Source organism: Lonchura striata, chromosome 2, assembly GCF_050655825.1.
Source record: "Lonchura striata isolate lonStrDom1 chromosome 2, ASM5065582v1, whole genome shotgun sequence".
Lineage (NCBI taxonomy): Eukaryota > Metazoa > Chordata > Aves > Passeriformes > Estrildidae > Lonchura > Lonchura striata.
The window spans coordinates 118,716,661-118,737,885 of NC_140704.1; the positions used below are offsets into that span (position 1 = coordinate 118,716,661).

At 39.6% G+C, this 21,225-nt stretch overlaps 1 long non-coding RNA gene across 1 annotated transcript in view; it reads left to right on the top strand.

The window, feature by feature from the left end:
- The first annotated feature begins 9,433 nt into the window (after positions 1-9,433).
- Positions 9,434-21,225, top strand: part of LOC146768394 (uncharacterized) — a 37,644-nt gene continuing 25,852 nt past the window's right edge. The window contains exon 1 of the long non-coding RNA XR_014952913.1: positions 9,434-18,540. This is a non-coding gene — a long non-coding RNA (uncharacterized LOC146768394). The remainder of the gene's footprint in view (positions 18,541-21,225) is intronic.

Genomic DNA, 21,225 nt, shown 5'->3' on the forward strand with positions numbered 1-21,225 from the left:
AGGTAGCGGGGAGCACAGCGGGGCGGAGCCAGGCTGCCCTGCCTTCCGCGGGCAGCCCTGCCTTCCGCGGGCAGCCCTGCCTTCCCCGGGCTGCCCTGCCTTCCTCGGGCAGCCCTGCCCGCCGCGGGCAGCCCTGCCCTCCCCGGGCAGCCCGCCCGGCCGCGGCGCTGAGCGGATGCCCGGGGCTGGACCGGCGTCCGCTCCGCAGCGGCAGAACGCGGGGGGCTGGGGCTGCCGCGGCGCTGTCCGCGCTCCGCCCGGGGCTGCCGGCCGCTAGGATGGGATTCCGGCCCGGCACGGAGCTGTGGGGTCCTCCCCGGGAAGGAGAGCTGCGGCCCCGAGCGGCCGCGAGGATGTTTATCCTCCGTGGGCTCTTCGCTGAGGCCGGAGCAGGGTCAAAAGCTCAAGGGACGAAGTAGTTTGGTGGGCGGAGGCCCTCGGGACAACGCCCCAGCTCCTCCGCGCTTGCCTGGGGTTTGTTCGTGTTGTTGTTTGTTGAGGTTGTGGATTTTTTGTGTTTTAAGAAAGGTATTTATACACATGAGGTGGTTATCACTCCGTGCTGAGACTTGCTCCTAAAGGCATGGTTGATGTCACCTGGCCTGTGTGAAGCCAGGCTGCATGGAAGTGGTTTAACCGGGTTGAGTGTGACCATTTCAGGGTGGGGTCCTTTTGAGGGAATGAATGATACTTCAGTTTAAAAAATGAGTTCTGACTGTACCCAGATTAGAGCATTTGGTTTCCTAATTCAGTGAAATGCTCTTCGTTTACTGCTGTATATACACGAGTCCCTTAGGGCAGCATTGTTTTGGAGGTTTTTTTTTAACCATATGCTCATCCTTAGGCAGCAGAACTCTGAACTGTAAGTTGCTGAACATTTACAACTTCAAGGTAAGTTTGTATGATGAGACAATGCTTAGTCCCACCAGGAAAAATATGACTGAAGGCATTTGCTTGGCAAATTATTATTGATTGTTAATATACCTACTTTCCAGTATTATTGTATTAAAGCAATATATTTAGAAGGCTAATGATAGTCAAACAGTGACATTGGCTTCTGCTTTCTTTTTAGAAGTTTCTTTTAGAAGTGGCTCACTTACAAGAAAGTGTTAAAAAACCACCCCAGTTAATTAATTTTAAAAAGGTTTAAATATGAGCTTTCCATTAGTACTTAGAAATAGTATTTAACATTGAGAGTGACCTTAGGATTGGAGTTGGAGGCTAGAAGATGGGAGACACATCCCCTTCCCCTCATATGAAGATTTCAGGCATGTAAGAAACTTGCTGAAACAAAATTCACTAGATAGCTTCACTTTACCAGAAAGACTAAAGACACTTCACATTATAAAAGACTAAAACTAGTTTGTAGAGAAACTATTTCAAGACTGTCACATTAGCATCTTTCAGAGTCTTGTGTCAAAGAAGACACTAATGGAATCATTACTCTTGATTCTAGTCTAGAATTGGAACTATGAAAATTTGTATCAGATGAGGGTATCTCCCTCTTGCCACGTTACTTCTGGACTGATTTTTGAGTGCAGTCAGAATTCCAGGAATGTAGAACTGGGACTGGTGTTGTTTGTTTTGTGTAATGTCCCACTGGATGTCTTCAAAGGAACCCAAGGTCATTCAAGTCATAAGAACACGTCTGAGGAACTTTTTAAGTGCTGTCCCTTCTGCGTGTCTATAGTACTTGGCTGTGTAAGTGTACTGCTAGTCTGTAGCATTTTTTACTGAGGGCTGTATTGTATTTTGGCCTACCTTAACTTCAAGAAAGCACTTGGCATCTGTTGTTGGGTAGATATTGGCGCCTCTGCTAGAACAGTCTATCCAGTAGCACATTAGAGTGCTGTTTATGCTTCATGTGAATCTGTGGTAGATGTTTTATTACATTCACCTGGTGACTTCACCATCACTTAATCTTGATTATAGATGTGTCACAAGAAGCATGGATAAAGCAAATAAGCTGGATAAATGCAATTGCATAGTGATTAGAATAGTCATCCTCTCACTTTAGAGTAAAAACCAAAACAAGAATATCTTGTCATGCTGTTGGAGCCATATTCTCTTAAAAGCTCTCGTATTACTTCTTTTTCTTCTATCAGAACACTCAAAATGCATTGATATTAAAGCATCAGTTTGTACCCCAGCTGTTGAAGTGGAATAGTGTGATATCATTGTAAACAGTCTGATCTTTCTACTTCCTTTGAATGCTTACTCTATAAAGAATTATATTCTTTAAATGACCTTATTGCGCTCTTCAACATATTCATGAGGGGAAGTGGAGGGGCAGAGGGGCAGGTACTGATCTCTTCACTCTCATCAGTATTCAAGGAAACAGCATGAACCGAGTCAGGAGAGTTTTAGGTTGGATCTCAGGAAAAGATTTTTTACTCAGATAGTGGCTGAACATGGGAACAGGTTCCCCAGGGGAGTGGTCACGGCACCAAGCTCAAGAAGTGTTTGGACAATGCTCTCAGGCACATGGTGTGACTTTTGAGGTGTCCTGTGCAGGGCCTGTCCTGTGTTGGACTTAATGATCCTGATGGGTCCCTTCCAACTCAGTGTATTCTATAATTCTATGGTTAAGTTTTCATTGGCATTATCAGCTGCTTTAGCAATTGTAGGTATGCCACTGCAATTGCAGCCTACACAAACTTGTCCTTAGTCACACACTGCAACTTCTAGGAGAGGGGTGGGTCTTCATAGAAACCCTAGTGCCTTGCTCATAGAAGGCATAAGTGTCCTGTGTTGCCTCTGAAGGAAACAGGGCAAAGACCACTTAGCCAGTGTTCCTCAAAATTAACTTTTCCTTTCTTATTCCTGCAGAAGAAGAACAGCTGGGGCAAAGGAGATTCCAGTCAAGAGGAAAGATTATCATCCTGAACATAGATTACTAAGTGATAGTCTGAATTTTCATTTACTATGTGCATTTCCTTTGAGTGATTTTTACTATCTAATGGAGGTTTATGGAATTCTAGTTCCCAGTATTAGCAGATTTGAAAACACAGGAATTGAAAAAGGGACCAACTGTTACCCACTGCTGCCCTATTCATTTCATCTGGGAAAAGTGCCAAGTCCTGTTTTGTGAGGGGGTGAGATGTGCTGCATTAACATCTGTTCAAAGTATTTACAAACTACACAGCAAATATAACCAGCAGCTTTGGTGTTTCTCAAACATTAGGAGAGGGACAAATTCTCATTAAAATAGGAATATGCCAGCAATAAGTATCACAATGACTTAGCCACTGGATGCTCAGATCATATAGTTCAGTGCCTGTTAAGATGTGTTTCCAATGTCAGGACCTCATAGATTTTTTTTTTTTTTAATTCCCCAAGCATTTTTGGCAGTGAACCTCATCAGAACAAGAAAATGTGTTGATATGGGCCAGCTCTGTGATGAAATTTATCATATGTTTACACAGAGCAGAGGATTGTGTGGCAATAGGAGTGAAAGCTTGCAAAGCATGACTACTTAATTGGGGTTCCCATGCCATAAGAAAGTGTGTTATGGGTGCTCTTGCCTCTAACCATGGCAACAGGTAGTATTATACACAGGGGTGTGTGAAATTATGTTTTTACCTATGCAGAAATGCCTATTAAATCAGCCTAGTAATCAGGCAGCATTGGCTGACCTCTCATCTCCAGAGTTAACCCACTTTATTCACAACAGTTAGATGAATGAAAAAAAAAAAAGGTGCATTCTAGTGTGATGCAGAAATGTTACAGCATATGCTCAAATATTAAATATTATGTGTCCAAGAGCTGTTAAAAATCAGCTTTGTTTAGCAGCATATGTTTTCTGATCCTGCACTAGGATTTTATTTGCCAATGCATAAGCTGTAAATTTATGCACAATGAGCACAGGTAGTCTGTTGGCTGCTACAATCAGCTGCAAAGAGACTGCTGCTGGGTAGCTGTTTGCTCAGAGCTTTTGCATGGTCATCTATGTGCCTATGGTATGTTCTTATTAGCATAATTACTTACTAGAGTACCTGCGTGTACTGGAGGAGGAAGTGTCCCACAGGAGGGTTTTTTTTTCTTCTTTCTTCATGAAAAAAAAATAAAATTGTGAATAGTTACTGGAGGAGTCTGGACTAAAACATCAGGAGATGTTGAAAAAAAGAGGTAATTCATAATTCTCACTGAATAAAGAGAGTGAGGCAGTTTCCTACCACTTGGGACTTGGAGACACAGTAGGGAAGCAAAACCAGCAAAAAAGGGTTTGAGGTCTGAGAAACGACACAGCAAGGCTGATACCCAGTTAACAGAAAGAAAAGTTAGCAAGGTTTTAATTTATTAATTGAAAATATAGGAAAACAGTGGGTTGGAGAGTGTGTTCTAGTACAGGAGTAAGTAGGGATTGGAGGAGAACACAGAATAGAAACAGCAAGGTATAACCAAAGAACTAATTTTAACCTCTGTGTGCTGGAGGGAAGATTCCAAGAGGGGCAGTCTGAATATCTCATCTGGGTTTGCATATCTGTACCCTGATGGAAAGCCAGGGCAGCCTTACATGCAGGTAGGGGCTAGAAGTGAAGAAAATGATAGGGAGGAGAAGGAAATGAATAATGGCTCTGTGCCAGACCACATCTTCATTTCTCTGCTTTTCCTTCTTTTCAAATTCTGTTGCTTTTTGTATTGTTTTAGATGTTAAACAGTCTGGGGAGAGTGAGGTGCAGAGTTTTTAATGCACTCTGTAATGTGTGGCCACTAATTCTCTGAGTGTTCAGCTTCATTCCATACCTGTATCACTGTAAGCTACCATGAAAAAAAAAAAAATTGCTCCTTTGCTCCTCTGTTACGTTGTTATTTATAGGCCTAAAGGATATGGGGGTTTCCAGCTGTGCACTATACTTTCTAGGGTATCAGCTGATGTGATTATTAAATATCAGGATTTTTGCCTGTTCTCATGTAAGTGCCTCTCAATAAGACAGAAAGCACCCTCTGTTCCTCAGTAAAACTTTGTGAGTGCCAGAATATACTTGCCATGTCTTGTGATGCTGTGTATTTCTCAAAAGCTGAGATAATGCTGCTAATGTCTGTGAAGAAAATAAAGGCCGATACATTCTTCTGCATTGTTGGCCTGTAAATTGGAAAAAAAAATGCTGTGAAAGGAAAAATTTATATTTTTATACTAACTTTTATGTCCATTATATCATACTTAGCTACCAGCTGCAATGACATTAACCCTCATGTCTCTGCTACATGCAAAATCACAGCACTGTTTTGCTTCTGGATTTTAACTTGACCTTTTCTCTACCATTTCTAAGTTACTAGGTCTTTAGCTACAGAGGAAATTCACACATAAGTATGTTGGTGAAATTATTTTCTCAGAGAACATATAAATTCATGAACGTTGAGCATGAAGTATTTACATTTACAGGAGTGTACTGGCTTGGGCAATGTTTAACTGTGCTCCCCTGGTTACTTCAAAAGAGTTACTTCAAACTTGCTGCCTTAGGAGTGATCAGCTCATTTCTCAGGGACCAGAGATTAAATTACTTCTGCTTTGCCAGGTTTCATTCAAACTTAAATATCACTCTCCCTCATCTGCAAATCTGGATTTCTATGGTACACTTAATAGTCCACTTAAATATTAAGTTGAACAACTCCCCAGAATAAGCTAAGAGTGTTCAGGCCTGATTTCCACACGGTGGTTCTAGACATGCCTCAGTGCTACACATTTGTACTGCATGGTACACGTGACACAACATGTAGTGCAAACTGCTGTTTTCTTCATGTAAAATTCTGATCTAAACTAGAGACATGATTTGTATTCAGGGCTTTGAGGTCTTGAGTACTACTTAGTCTGTTGATCTATGCAGTACTCTGTAGGTTAGAAAGTTAGAGAGTGTAAGAAAAAAGACATTTGAAATCCTAAAGCAGATGGAAAAATCCTGTCCAGCTCTTTTAGTCACACTTCTCAACCCCTTTTTAAGTCGTACTACATTTTGTTGTATTTATTACTATATTTACACTTTGAGGATTTTGTTACATCCATTTGCCTACACTTGTTTGAAATGCATCCAATGCATTTGTTACAACAGTTTATTGTAGGGAAAATGTATTATCTTTGAGTATTATATATGCAAGATTCTTATTTTAAAATTCTCTGTTGTCCCATGTCAGCTCTGATTGTAATGTCTGTAGTAGCTGGCTATTGATGGATTAAACTGAGCATCATGTTTATTGGTGGCAAAAGGCCAATACATGTGATGCCACAGCAGCACAAAGTGGTATGATGAAAAATTCTCAAGGAAGTTTGTGAAGAAATTAAACCTGTCCAGGAGATCTTTGCTCTCAGCTAATCTGAGGAAAAGAACTTATCACTAGATTTGTAGTAATTTATTTTTCACTGTATTTTATACTAGAAATTGAGGAATTAAAACTTTTTTACACAGCTGACTTTGAATAGCTATGGGAGATTTTGATTTTGTGATTTTTTTTTTTCCCCCCAAGACATCACTTGCTAAGTGTGGAACCTCACCCACAGAAATCCTATGAAATCATCTCAATATTACAGAGACAGAACTTTTTGCTCCATTTTTGTTCCATTTGAATGCAGCGTATTAGCTGAGTACTTACAGTGTCACTTATCATATATCTAAATATTAAATAAGTCCCTTACATTTTCTGAAAGGTCTGTATTTCTCACTATTGCTCACTTAATTTCTGAAATATTTTTCTGTTCTAGACTTGAAATCTGTAACCTGTTAATTCCATAGCTGAAAGCCAAAGAAAGCCATTTTTAAAAAGCTTTACTGTTGCCCATTTAATTTTCTGTGGTTAAAGGAGAGTTCCACCAATGTTATCTTCCTCAGCCTCCTTCCTGTTCCCTGAAAATTACACTTGGAGAAAACAAGACCACAAGACCACCTACTTTTAGACAGGATTTTGTTTCAAAATATGTTAGGCTGAAAATTTCTTGCTTTTTAAACCCAAATCAGTGGTCTCTAAAGAAGGGAAAGAGTTTGGAAAACATGGGAAAGTATATCAGAAAAAACAAGTAAAGTGACGTAATAGTTTTTCAGGGAAGAAAGGATAAGGAAATATAAAGCAATAATCACACCACAATGAATCCATCATGTAGCCACATCTTCCATGCTAAGTGTGAACTAATTCCCCTGCTTTCTACTCTCATCTCAGAAAAGATCTAGAACAACTTGGAAGGTATACTAAAGAGTGAACAGACTCTCACAGTGTGCAATAGCTTTTGCCTAAGAGACATTTTAGCAGCTTGGAAGAATTGAGAGGGGAAGGTATGACAGAGGAATATAATGTCTCAAATGGTGTGGATGAACTGAATGCTTATTTTTGTCTCACAATGCTTATTGTTTCTCACAATAAGCAAGTAGGTGTTAACAAGTGACTGGTATCCTCAAGGTGTAAATGAAAGAAAAGAAATTGCCCTCTCCCTTCCCTTTCTCTTAGTACTGGAAAGCAGACTGATTTTCATGGTGAAAATTGTAATTATTTTATGCAGGTTGATTATAAAACGAATACATACACAAGAAAAAGTGTATTAAAACCCAGTGTTCTTAGTGATTGCCTACTAGAAGTCTGAATTTCAGAGATCCAACAGTCTTTTATGTATGTAGGTAATAAGTACTGGACACTTTGCAAAGTGATTGTGGAAAACAGTCTTATTGCTCAGAGCAGTAGTTTAAAGAAATATGTGTTTCATTTTGGAAAGCTAAATTACACAGCTGATCGGACACAACCCATACCTATACAGTACTGGCAGCAAGATTGTTCATTGCAGAAGAACAGCCATACTGTGTTAGTCAAAACATCTATTTAACCTTGCATTTTACTCCTCATGCAGCCGGCAGCACGTACTTAGGCAAACAATGTAAGAACAGGGAAAGCAAACAAGTGCTCTTTCAGTGCATGTGGACACATTCAGTCAGGGACTTCCTAAGCCACAGAAAACAGTTTTACGTTTCATGTTCCCGATGGATACATGGAGAAAATATAATTGACATACTTGTGCATTACAGCAGCTTCTGAATAATTGTGGAAATGTTGCTTTTCTGCCTTTTGATCTCTAGATAATGTCTGTGAACCTTCCCATAGGAAAAAGACCTTTTGTATGTAAGGTGCATGTTTTTGGTTTGTACATGTTAGTATATCAAGCCCTATAATTAAAGTCTTGTAGTTTTATCTCACTACCTGTCCTTGTAGGTATTAGTGAATAGGCACATAACATTTATATTGTGCAATTAGAAGAACTATTACTTACTGAAGGTATCACCGAATTGGTAAACAATGTATATCTGCCTACCTGTTGCATTTTAAGCTGTGATCCATGGATTGTTTAATCTGTGGATCATGCTCAACATATGACAACAGTAACTAAAACTCTTCTCACTGGACTTAAATTTGCTGTATGGGGAGATGTGGCTCCATTGGAAAATTTCTAAACATCTGAAAACTGAGATTAAAAAATATATTAGGAAGGGAAGGTCAGTAAGGAAGGTGGGAAAAAGCTTTCCATCATGTTCAACAAAAACCTCAATTATTTTTTTATTGATAGGTCACCATTAATTCTTGAAGAAAAACAGCGATCTATCAACTTTCTGAGCAAAGAAAATGCACAGACCAGCTCAGGCACCAGTTTTCAGTTAGAAGGAACAAAAGCCAAATATGAGTTTTAACAATTCTGTTCTTATTTTCACTTTGTCCGCATTTGTTTGTGCGCGCTCCCAAATACTGGTGGGTACAGTTTTGTTTTGCATGTTTATGCAACTTCACAGACTGCCTTTTTTACATCTGGCATAACACTGGGAAACACAACATCGGTCAGGAAGGTACGGCCAAAGAGATAGCCCAGATGCCAACCTCACATTCCTGGTCTTTCCTAGCAAGGTGTACAGTCGTGTAACAGCCACAGCCTCTCAGGGCCTGACTTCTGCATTTGGCATGAACACCCACAAACAGTCCCAGCCCGGAGCCACCACGATCCCCCAACAGCTGTTAGTCTCCAGGATGCCTGCGAAGTGATTGCAGAAACCATAAATTAAATAGATGATTTTCAAATCCGACCTCTGAAGCGCCACAGCCGTGCGGAGGAAGGAACCGCTTCCCCCGCAGAACCGCTCGGGCCCGGCTGGACCCACCCTGCCCCCGCTCTGAGCGGCGCTGCCGCTACCGGGCCCACTGGGAACTGAGGAAGCGGTGACGCTTGGCTGGGCTGCGGAGCTTCCCCCTTTCGCCCGCACCTACAATAAGAACCCCCGAACAACCCTTCCCTTCCTGGCGCTCCGGAAAGCCAGCAGGCGAGGCGCCGGCCCTCCCAGCAGGCCCGGCCGGTCCCCGCCCCGCGCTGCCGGGAAATGTAGTGCGGGGGCGGCGGCCCGGGGCGGCCGGAGCCCGGCCCCGCCGTGCCCGCCGCCTGCTGGGCCGGGCGGCGGCGGGGCGGCCCCGCGGGAGCGGGTCGGGCCGGGGAGGCGCAAGGTGGCACCTGCTGGATCGAGCGGCCGGGCACGGCTCGGCGCGTCCCTCGGGGCCCCGTTGCCGCAATGGTGGCACTTAAGCAACGGGGGCTGATAGAGCAATAGGCACCTGACACAACAACGTGGGCCCGAAATGTTTTCTCCGAGCCTCGAGCTTAGGTGTGCCCCTGTGACGATGTTTCCTGGGTGGGAAACAAACCTGGCTGCTTACATGCAAGCAGGTTGGTAAGGTGTGCTCGTGTTTTGGTTGTGCCAGGTTTCATGTTACAGACCTGCTTTTTCATGTCAGCTGGTCTGGAATCTCTTTTTTGCATGTCCATGATGCTAAAATTTTGCTCAAGTCATCCACAATTACTGGACTGCCTTGTCTTCCCCACAGCTTGTCTTCTTTTGGTGGTGGTGTGCTCTCCTCAACTCTTTTGGGATCAGAAACACATCACATTCTCTCCTTAACGAGAATCTGATCTACTTCCACTGAGGAGGACCTTAGCCAACCCATGTTTACTACTTGTTGTAATCCTATCAGTTTCCTAAGTATCACCTCTTTGACATTTGGATGTGTGTCATACACACACCTTTTTACGGCCAGATTCTTAGCTCTTCTCACCACTCCCTTTTTGTGCATTACTAACTTCAAAACTCCTAAAACTATACAGTACTTTCTATTCAGCCAGCTGACCACTGTTTTATTCTTTCTACTCTTAAATATTTGCTTCAATTTTTTTTTTTAATTTCATCTCTTTAAATCTTAAAAATGAATCCTTTACTTGCAAGTTGCAACATTAAAATATGTTTCAGGCATCCCCCATTGATCTCAGAGATCTAAGGAAAGGCTTTCCACAGAGGAGGTTGCTCAGACACTTGACTATCAGGACACAGAAATGTGCAGAAGATTATGAGAGGCTGCGAGCAGATCAGTTCCCCATACAGCAAAGCCAGAGACCCTCTTAAGCGTAAAGGATGTAAGAATGGAGAATGCATTGTTAATGACCCATGGGGTCTGTTTCTTTCTTCTTCCTGTGTTAGGTCTGGAAAGCAGGGACAGGAGAAACTCTGATGCACACACCAGCTGCTCCCTCAGAGAAGCCTCATCTCTGAGATTAAACAACAGCAGTTGAAGCCAAGATAGTGAATCACATGGGAATGTGCTTTGCCTGCCAGGCTTACACAAGTTAGGACTGCAGTATAAGTGGTTCTGCTGCATGGGATGGAACTGGAGCTTGTGGGGAGCAGCAGTGTTGTACTGGCACCTGAGCTCCTTGACTTCTTTTCTTTGGCACTGGGAAGGTGCTGGATTGAATAATGCCAACCATGAGCTAAGATACCCATTGTAACTTACTGAAAGATTACTGTAAAGTGTGAAGTTTCTCTCACAAGAAGTTATGGCAGTACCTTGGTCACAGGCAGAACTCTTTCCAAATCCATACAAATAACGTGTGACTTAAATACTTTCTAGATCTTGTTGAATGTTCAAATATTTAGGTGTATCTCCACAATTTCCTGATGTTTGTTGTCCACTTCTTCATCAGGTCCATTTTTGCTGTATCTATCATAGAACTGTTTCTGCATGTAAATGAAATTTGGTTGGGAGGCAAAGTGCTCAAGAACAATTCACTCAATGGCTTGATGCTTTTCTTTGGGCATTTGGTTGGTTGTTTTTTTTTCTTTTACAGGAAGAGCTCTGTGTTTCTTTGTCTGCCAGATATTTATTCTGCCATCATGGTGATTAGGTGTGGTAGAAAATGAAACCTGCTGGGGTTTATTCCATATACTTTCCTGTAAACCTCCTTCATGTTTGGTAAACTTGCTTTGTATGTGGAAAATTGAGTTGTAACCACTTTGAAACTCGATCATCTTTCTAATTTTTCCTCTGAATTACTTAACATGCTCCATAGAAAATTTTATAATACTCAACATTATTTCCTGATGGCCCTGTAATTAAAAAAAAAAAAAAAAAAAAAAAAAAAGACTTCCTGAGTCATAATTCAGACATAGTAGATGTTTGAGGAGCTGATGGCCATTAGATGTTTCTGGAAATTACTGGACTATTGCATGTACAAAGTTTGGTGCAGTACAGAGCTTTCAGGTTTAATAGGTTAATATGATTCTCAATACAATTAATTAGTTAATACAATTCTCATTTTAAAGTAGATATATTTATGCTCATGTAGAGAAGTTTCCTCTGTGTGTAATTTTAATATTACTTCTAAATCTCTATGACCATGGAATCTTACAGGAAAAATGTATGCAGTGGAGGGCATGCAACTCCTTGAACAGTTGAGCCAACAGCTGACTGTCCTGAACAACTAAATTCAAACCAATGGTGCCTGGTTTTCAGATCTAATGTCCACACTAGTCAGTTCTTCCAGTGGAACCATTATTTTTCTCAATGTTCTAATCTTCTTTTTGATAGTGTCCCTATGTAGAAAGTCCTTGAAGCAAATTTCCATCTTCATTTTGTGTCTGCTTTATCATTGTATGCTGTGAACTTCTTCTTGTGTATCCTGCCAGCTCCTGTGAAGATGTAATGATGCATTCCTTCACTTGTTTAGGACCTGTAGCAACCACAGTAAAAGGTACACACCAAGGTATTTGATACATAATAAAACGACACCTTAATTTGATTTATTACCAATAAAAATAGGACTACTGTAATAAGATGTCCTGGGATTTCATATTTGAGCAATTACACAGATGTGGAATGAAGCAGGAATGATTGTCATCCTGCTATGTGAGGTTACCTCACTCCAGTTCCAGTTATTGATGATCATTTCTCAAGGCCTGAAAGATCTGGAGTTGAATGGACATCAGAGATGAGAAGACTCAAAAGTAGAATATGGACTGGAGCTCACTATAGGAAGAAGTAAAAAGGCCACCTTAGATTTTAAACAGTCAGTATGTTGCCTCATACAGATAAGATAATTTTGTATCATCAGTAGATAGATTTCTCTCATGAAGTTTTCAAGTTTGTCTATGTCTGTTCAGGTTTTGCTTTGTCTATTTGGCAACACTTAAAAATACAGTTGCAAATCAAAACTAAAATGAACAAAATCTTTGCAGGATGTTACTTGCCACTATTCCACATCAGTTTCATATCTTTTTAAGATCATAAATAATCATAATAATATTTATTTTTGTGGAAATAAAATATACATTGTTTGTACTCTAGAGAATATTTTACGTAGGTAAAATGCAAGCTTGTTAGGCTTATGACTAAATTTACAGCTCAGTATAACACCATTCATAAGCTGTTAAACCAGAAAAACAGGGCCAATGCTGCATCAAAGACTCATGAGAGATATGCTGTCTTAATTTTTCTGAACCTGATGGCCATGTGACATACCGAGGAAGAAGTGGTTGACTTTTTGATTTAAAAAGCTTGGCCATTAGAGCAATAGTCCTGCAGGTTTCACTGCAGAAAAATGTGTTACCACATTATCAAAATTGTTTTGTAATGTCTCATGCTCTTTTAGGATGTGCAGTTCAATAACATTCTGATCCCTGAAAACAAGAATGTAGAAGCAAGGTTCATGCTAATGTAACCTTAGCTCTTCCTTATTGAACAGATGATAGTCACTTGGAGTTGCCTGATGATGTCCCCATCTTTAGAAGATGATGAATTGATGGATTAGAGGATTACCTGGAACAGCTTGAGAAAGCTGTTAATTGGTAATGAGATGCTTCATCCTTCACTACAAGAGGATCAAAGCTCTTCAGGACCCACTCCAACAGACAATCACAAAGTTGATTAGAAGGAGGGAACACCTCTCCTATGAGGAAAGGCTGAGAGAGTGGGGGTCATTCAACCTGGAGAAGAGAAGGTAGTATACTTTGAATACTTAAGTAGCAGTTGTAAAATAGATGGAGACAAACTTCTTAGCAGGGCCTGTTACGATAGAAAGAGGTGCAAAAATTTTAAATGGAAGGAGGGTACATTAAGGGTAGATATAAGGGAGCAATTTTTTACAATGAGGATGGTGAAACACTGATACAGGTTGCCCAGAGAGATTGTGGATGCCCAGTCCCTGGAAACATTCAGGTAGGATGGGGCTCTGAGAACCTGATCTAGTTGAAGATGTCTCTGCTACTTGCAGAGGAGTTGGACTAGGTGACTTTTAAAAGCCCCTTCAACCCGAACTATTTTATGATTCTATGACCCACCCCATTTATATGACCAAAAGAAAAGAGAGATTCCTAAGATTCCCTAAGCAATCCCGAATGGCCAGAGCCAAGTTTTATAGCCTGCATCAATGGTGAATTCCTGTGTTCTTGTCAGGGCTTCTAATGTTCAGGGATCCATATGTGTTGTAGGGGTCCATCGCAGGCCTAAGAAGGGATAACATTGTGTAAGGGTTGGTGTGGCTGAGAATAAAATAGCAGTTTATAAAATTTAGCAGGGTTAATTATAGGCACATGACTAAAAGTTTGAGTGCACAGTTGTATGGGATGCTTGGTTTAATATGTCTCATGTAGACATGTGCTTAGATTTAGCAAGGGGAAGGAATCAGTATCAGAGCCTCAATTCTAGAACAATGTCTTCACAGGCAAAATAATACTAATGTTAATAATACTAATGTTAAACTACAGATGCTCAAGGAGAGCAGAATTTAGGTGATTTTGGTGTATATCTTAACTCATTATTGTTTATCTTCAAAAGTCTGAGTGACAATGAACATGGTGCATGGTTGGTGTATGACCTTATTCTTAGCCTTCCTCTTCCTGTACACCATTCTATAGGAGAAGTGGACTAATGCTTGTTCTTCAAAATAGGTAAAATATATTTGGGTCAGTGAGAGAAACAAAAAATTTGGTTTAACTGCCAAATCTCAGTAGCATATTGGGGACATCCCTTTCCTCTCCACTTACCTGCTCACTTTTCCCCCAAAGGCACCAGCTTTATGCCAGACAGCATTTCCAGCTCATCCTCTTTAATTTCTGTTTAAGTCTTGTAGGTATGTAAAAAGCTGCTGTTTTCCATCTCATTTTATTTTGCTGGACACACCGTAAATGTCAGTTTACTTTAGGGTTCAGGAGTTCTGGGTTACCGGAGGTATCTGATGTCCTGCGGGTGCCTCTTTATAATGGTGTGATTAGCTTCATTATTTTTATTTGAAAAGGAAATGGTGAGACTCCTCTTATATCTAACCTAGTGAATTTATACCATGATCTGATTGAAATAGTGAATGCATTGCAGCAGTTAAATCACTATGTTGATCAGGATAGATCAATGCCTTGGGAGGAAGATGAGCCTAGGTCATTGACTCCTCAGTAGTTTATGCACAGCATTGGTATGTTAACAAAGAGCTTGTGATTACTTTAGTCACCCAAATCATATACAACCACATGGCTAAAAGAACTAAGAGGTCAAGATTTTCTGGCAGCACCTCCTGGAAGGAGCAGAGCTGAGATCTGTGATTTGCTTGTAAGAGCTTTATTTGTCTGTAGTGAAGAGACTTATTTAAGTCTCATGGAAGTGGAATGTGCTGCAGTTTTGCCCTTCCCAGTCTGAGGGTTAAATTTGCATTTCTTTCAATGTCTCTCCAGCTAACATGAAAATAACTTCCATGTGTCACTTCTCTCCTTAAAAATAGTTGGAGTTCCTTCAAAATTATGTTTGGTATTCAGAATATACCCCCAAACTACAATTATCCCCAAGTACTTGAATGTAGTTTTATTTTCTTTATTTCAGTGTTTTCTTGAGAACTACAAGACCTACCCTGTTCCTTCTTCGGTGCTAAAAACTTCAGTATGCCAATATACAACTGCTGTCTTAAACTCCCAGCATCTTCCTGAATTTTAGATTTAATAGGCTCTTTAATGTTTCTGCTAATAGACAAAGAAATGAGGAGTGAGGTTAAGTTCCTTTGTAGGGAGCACAGTGAAACTTGGTTTTTAGTATGTGTTGAGACCCCAGGACCCTTGTCTCATGATCTTGGATTCTGACAACAATGACACATTACTAATGAAGATGTCTCTGCCAGTGATATCATCAGGAAGATTTGGCAGAATGGCCTAGAAGTTGCATTTCCATACTTTTTGTGAAGAGTTGTAGGAGAGAAGAGAGTTGAACTGAGAGAAATGTAGGAAGAATTGAGTCACTGCCTGCTCAGAGGAAGCCAGCACTTGGCCAGCCCTTCAGTGCTGTCTGAACAGGGTGCTCTCAGTCCCCAGCCAAGCCAGCAGGAGCTATGGAGAGGAGTACAAGCTATGGAGAGAAGACATCAAGGATGTGAACCAAATAGCCTCAGCTAGGCATACAAGGGTTGACTGAAGGTGTGGCAGGGTCCTGCCTTGATGGGAAAGACTTGGAAGGGTTAGGAAGGGATATGAAAGAGTGGGCAGGGGTACTGTGATGGTGTTGCTGGGGATACGTAGGGTGTTGTGCATGGCCAATTAGTAGTGCTGCCCATGGAACAATTTGGGATCTCTGATTACAGTTGAGAGAAAGAGATGAGAAGAAAACAAGGGTGGCAGAGAATAGTTCTGTTTTCTTTTGTGGTGAAGTGGGATTTCAGTGAAGGGTGCAAGATCACATCTAGGACCAATAATATAACTTTGCAGGCTCTTTCGCCAAGAATGTTTTTGTTTCTTTGAAGATGAGATTACTAGATGTGACAGAGCTGTCTGTCTCCATGGTAGCAGAGCAGGCTATGGAGAGAACAAATGCAAACCCAAGTTTTCATTTTGGCTAATGTTGTTTTCTCAGGGCTTGCCTACACATGGACACTTTGGAATGTTAAAATGAAATAAATTACTGCACGTGTGCTAAGTTGCACTAAACTTCTGTGTGGGTGTTCTCAGTCATTGTAACAGGTCACCATATTTATCCTGCTAAGAAAATTAAACTGCCCTTCTTCTAAATGTAAATGTAATAAAGACTTGCTTTCATACATCGTCTGGTTATTTGTCTTGAGCAGACATTTTCCTTATAGCCCCATATGTATGAAGCCTTAAGTGAAGACAGTACTGGACTCACATTTTTGGGCAACAAAGATCACAAGTTTAGCTGTAAGTGGTGTTAGGGTATGATAGGACTATCAATTTCTCCATAGGAAGCTCTTGTTAACACAAATCTAAAAATATATCCTTCTTGATGCAGACAGGCACATCTATTATAGGACATTTCAATCTGCCTTTTTGACAAAGTTTATAGTGAGGCAATTCCAGAAATATTTGGAGGCTTCATATTTCCTTGATCCCCGCCAAATTGGTTTCAGGCCTCATTATGGTGGGGAAACTATAAGACTTTCTGTCTTATTAGCTTACTGGCAATTGCCAAAGGCTGAGTTTACACATCAATTATCTACAAAAATTGGGTCAGAAAGGACTCCATCACAGACAAATATACTTAATTGATAAATATTTTTCACAGAGGCATGGGCACTTCTTTCACTGTGGGAAGTCAGTGAAAATATCAACTGGTCTTGTCTGCAGGATGTGTTACATGGTGTTTAATAAGGCAGACTGAATACAGAAATTTGTCAAAGTAAAATATTATAGAAGTGACGCCACTAACTGGCAGAGCTCAGTATTTCCTATGATGTATACATGAATTTCAATATACCTTACATACTTAAATGCAATAAGATAATTAAGAAGTTCAATCAGGTTAAGAATTCATTTCACACTTCTCGTATCAGAACTTTCTTTATCTGAAAGGGCATTCCTGTAGGAGGACATACGTAGGTGATAACCTTGTTCATAGTCGGGGACTGACTGATTCCCAGTATTCTGAAGGTGGAGATGCAGGAGAACCACGAGACTCGGCAATTGTTCTTTGAAAGATCCGGAGCTGAAGACTCTAAGGATTGCTGTATTTTTCAGCCCATGTATCAGTCTGGACCTGGATAATATTCGTATTCTCTAAAGAAAGTATTTCTGTAAGCCCCGAGGAAAATAAGGGATAAACACAGGAGATTCTAACTAAGATAAAATTCTTGCAATGAAAAAAACCCAGGCAGAATCGTTGAAAGAATAGTAAAGAAATAGATTATACACTGAGGCCACCTACTGGGCATTGTTGAATTAGCAGAACAAATGGTAGAAAACCTGCAGATTTGGTTGGCAGGAGTCCAAATCAAAACAGGAAAACTATCTTGCTCTTAAAACCAAAAATAAATAAACAAACCAACACAAAAAGAAAAGGGGGGTGAGGGAGGAGGGGAAGACCAATCAAAAACCCTCACGAAAACAAAAACCAAACCCAAAACAAAACCCCTGTTCTCCCAGAAAAGACTAAAAAATACATAACATCAACATTTTGGAAGCTCTGATTTTTTTTTTTTTTTTTTTTTTTTTTTTTTTTTGGTCTCTAGGAAGTTTAAGAAAAAGAAACAACTTGTAATTGGATGACTCCTTTTCTTTTCTTTTCTTTTCTTTTCTTTTCTTTTCTTTTCTTTTCTTTTCTTTTCTTTTCTTTTCTTTTCTTTTCTTTTCTTTTCTTTTCTTTTCTTTTCTTTTCTTTTCTTTTCTTTTCTTTTCTTTTCTTTTCTTTTTTTTCTTTTTTTTCTTTTCTCTTTTCTTTCCTTTTCTCTTTTCTTTCTCTTCCATCCTAGCTATCATCTATCTTCATCTTTCTCTTTTGTAAAATCAAAGTAGGTTTTCATAAAGAAATCTAGAAGACCATTTGTAAAATTATTAATTCTGGTGCTTTAAATTAGTCCTATTCAAACAAATAGTAGAGGATATCTATGATTATATGTTAGAAAAAGGGCATTTTTATCTCTTGAAGTGTGATATTAGAAATTATGAGCATTAAATATGTTATTCCTTTTAACTTATTCATTACAATGAACTTAGTATCTGGATTTGTTAGTGTCAATGCAAAGCAAAGTTGCTTTGGGAAGAAGGTGGCAGTAAAATTGGCTAGTGTTTCTTGGGCTTTGTAAAAAATATTACTCTTATCTAATTCTGTTAAAATTATTTTTTTTTCTCAAATTTAGTATTTATTCTTTGGCTTTCAGGTAACAGTATTTGTGAGCAAGTTCATCAGTCCAGGAAAGTCTTTGCACCCTAAAAATATCCATGCAGTCAAGGGAGTATGAATAACACACTTTCAGCAATGCCTTCAGCAGAACTTTGTGTAAGTATATCCTGATGGTAAGACTGAAAGATTTATACAAGTTGAAGGTTCTCAGTGTTTGATCTTTTCTGCCACTTGCAAAAATCTGTCTAAGAAGTGAACGGTATTTGGAAGATGGAATGCCATAATCAGAAGATACCTATCTTTTAGGCACTTCTTAATTTCTTTTACTTTCCACAGCCCTTTCCTCTGTTGGTATGGAAAAGTGTGAATGACTAAAGAATTTATATAAATTTGGCCACTGATTTCAGTGCAAAATTCGCAGTGCAACATAATCTAAGCAGAGTAATTTTTTTACTATCTGTATCAATACAATCTATAGCAACTAATTATTATAAATGTCCTATCGTAACACCAGGTTTTAGAGGAATCAGGAGTGTCAGAGATGAACTTTGGTGTGGCAGAGGGTGAAGCAGAAGCAGCCAGTACTTTGTAGGTTTTGAGAAAAATGGTTTTGAGTGGGATGAAAAGGAAGTTAACTTCCAGCTTGGCCCACTGCTGAATACATCAAGACAAACAAGGTGATGGAATTTTTAGAAAAGAAATAGAGCTGAACTTTGTGGAAAATTAGAAATTCCAGCCTTCCTGACAGGATTGGCCAAGGCCTACCTGGCGAAATTGCTGCAGGTAATGGCACTGGAGGGAGCACAGTGCATCCCCTCCTTTCGGCCTTTATGCACAGCTCAGTCAGACGTGAAAAACTTGATTAAGCAAGAGGACTTGCCATCCAGTAGGATAGGGCAAAAGATCACCTGGTTTTCCAGTAAGAACCTGGACAGTTTTGGCCCCAGTTGTTATGATTTCTGCTTCTGGTTGTTTTGTAACTAAATAGAAGTGAAGAATTGAGAGCTCAAGAGCTTATTTCACAACTTAAATACAACAACACGGGCATGTTACAGGCATGACTCAGAGAGAAGTCTGAGTAAAATGCATAGGGGAGAGACTCCATTTGCCACCCGGAGTATCGAAGTAGTGTCCTGTGCTTGCTGATGCTGAAGCATCAGAATCAGGGAAAAGTACTGTCAAGGCTGAAAGTCTGCTATGTGGTTTCCCAGACATTTCACTGCAGATTTATGGTCGGTAAGCTTGGCTTCTGAATTGCAGGGGTGTATTCAATTTTTTTACTGGCTTCAGTATGTTGCTGATCTTTTGTGCATTATTTTTTCTTCAGAAAAGTTTCCTGTACCTAGTGAATGGATTATATATTCAAGTTCTTATTTTTTCTTCCCTGCCAAAAACAATATGCTGTTTTTTGACTGGTCTGCAAAGAGCAAGTCTAGCTTTCATCATATGTGTAACTTGGTATTTTCTGGAACCAATTGTCATTGTGATAATGTAGGTACAGCCTCATACAGTATAATCAAATATACTCACAATATCAATTGAGTGGCTTTTGTCTGTCTGAATTAGGTGAAGCCCACATTGTCATGTCAGGGAACAACTGTCTGATATCTTGTAAGGAGTTTGAGAATATCCCACTTCACACAGCTTATGTGGTAAATTCATTCTTTGTTTAAAAAGACAGTAGTAGAGCTGAATACATATATTCTGTAGAAAATCTTCAGAAACTTGGGAACTACACCTTGAAACTGCAAGTAGTATTGAATAAAAGTAGTGCAGACACTTATGCAGGAAAGTTTACCATATGAAATATCTTACATTTCTATTGTAGGTAAGAACTCCAGTCATGATAGTTTTCTACTTTTAGTGTTTGAGTTTGATCCACTGTATCTAAAATTATTCATATTTTAGTTGTGAGATAATTTTCAGCACTGAAATATAGCATATGCATGTCAAATAGGAAGCCTTTCCATGAAATAAATTTTGTTTTGTCAAATAGTCTTTGATCTCACCTGTAATGTCTTGGCTCTGATACGCAGTCAGTTTTACAAAACAAAAAAAAGTGTTGATGAAGTCAAAAGCTTTTCCCTGATATGAACTCCACAAAATGTACTTAGCAAAAATAAGTGAAGCCGGTGAAGGTTGTATGTAATTAGAATTACCTTTTTTCCTCATGCCATTGACATAATTATTTTTTTCATAAAACTAGTATTTATTAGGCCAACTTTCATGCATAAACCACAGAAACTCATTCCAAAACAGGTTATGGATTTAAAAGTTGAATGTTGAGGTTGGAAGTATTGTTTTCTTAATTTAAAGAAGAATCCCATGCATAAGAAAATTCTAATTGATTTATAAGACACATTATAATAATGTGTACTTTTAGATTAATTGTCTTAAAATTCTTACAGAATTTTAGAAATGGGAATTCTTTTAGGAATACTAGAATAGAAATAAAACTGTCAAATATGTCTGATGTTGTTCTATCTTGCCATGCACTCTGGTGTGTATATATATGTGGCCTAAAATAGCATATGAATGATCTTATCTTCCCAAGAAAATAAAATTCAGAGGGTCTGGTTTTAGTGATTCTACTGAAGACCACTGGATCCCATTCATTGTTTGAATATGTGGTGGAAAAAGCAGCCTGTCCTTTTTTTATGGACACAAAGGCATTCTCCTCTCTCAGCAAAGGGATGCTTAAAGGTTGAGTAACTGTTGCAAATTATGTGTGTGTTATAGTGGACAAATAGGAGTCAAATTTGGACCAAGACTGTTCTGGTGCACAATAAAGATAACTGCATAGTGCATAGTGAGCTACACTGGGAGAACCATTGCCAGCAA